Genomic DNA, 1,164 nt, shown 5'->3' on the forward strand with positions numbered 1-1,164 from the left:
TGTAAAATAAAAATAAAAATAATTTACATCTCCTTTAGGAGGCACGCAGGCCTCTCAAAATATCAAATAAGATGCATGCAAGCATCTGAAAAATTACATGACATCGCAGATCACATCGCAGGTCATTACATTTGATACCAAAAGGGGTTGAATCCTATGATCATCACCGTATGCTACAATTATAATTTTCAGATCTGAAAGTTAACTGATTATATCATGACATAGGTCGCTGATCATGCTAATCATGATTCTAAACTTTGTAATCCCATTAACAATGCAATTAGAATCATCTTTTTATCACATAAAAATCAGCATGTAAAAAATCAGCACCCCTGAAAAATCTGCATGCAGAATTTTTCAGCATGCATGATCATTTAATTTTCAGATCTAATATGCCTTTAGATATTTAATTCTTACCTTAATCTACGAAACCTGGGCTCTGATACCACTGTTGGGAACCCGCCCATGCCGCTGATATTTCAAAAATTTTCAGATGGCAGCGGAATCGGCATGCGCGAGTTCGACGTTCATCGCATGAACGTTGTTTCGAGACCTTTCGTAATTAGGTAAGAATTAAAACTTTTAAAACTAATAGGAAGATCAAATCTTCACCTTGCGCGGGTAGATGATCACCGCGAATCTGAATTCGTGGTTTTAGGAAGAGGGTTCGCTTGAAGCCATTCAAACGTCCGGTCTCTACGGGTATCCACACGAAGTAGAGAACCGATCAAAGCTTTCTTGTCTTCCCGGGGTGCTAGCTCCCTTGCAAAGATTCCTTTGATGGCTGATCTCTTCTCTTTCTTTCAACTCTTGAAAGTGCTTGAGAGGAGGAAGAAGAAGGATGAAGAAGAGGAAGTAGATGAACCCCTGCACAGCCTTCTTTCTGTTGCTTGCGCTGGATGAAGAAAAGGAAGAGGAGGAGGCCGCCAACACTTGGAGGTTTCTTCCTTGCTTGCGGCTGCAACTAAGAGGGAGGAAGAGGGTGGCCACGGCACAAGAGGAAGAGGGCTCCAATGCTTAGGGCGCCGGCCTCATGGTGCTTCTTATAGCTATCAAGGGCTCCTCCAAAGTTGGAGCCCTAGATAACTTTCCAAAGAAAGAAGGGGGCGCCGGCCCTAGCTCCTCTCTTCTTGTCGCCCCAAGCAATTGGAGAGGGGCTGATGC

This window comes from Phoenix dactylifera, unplaced genomic scaffold (assembly GCF_009389715.1).
Source record: "Phoenix dactylifera cultivar Barhee BC4 unplaced genomic scaffold, palm_55x_up_171113_PBpolish2nd_filt_p 002345F, whole genome shotgun sequence".
Taxonomy (NCBI): Eukaryota; Viridiplantae; Streptophyta; class Magnoliopsida; order Arecales; family Arecaceae; genus Phoenix; species Phoenix dactylifera.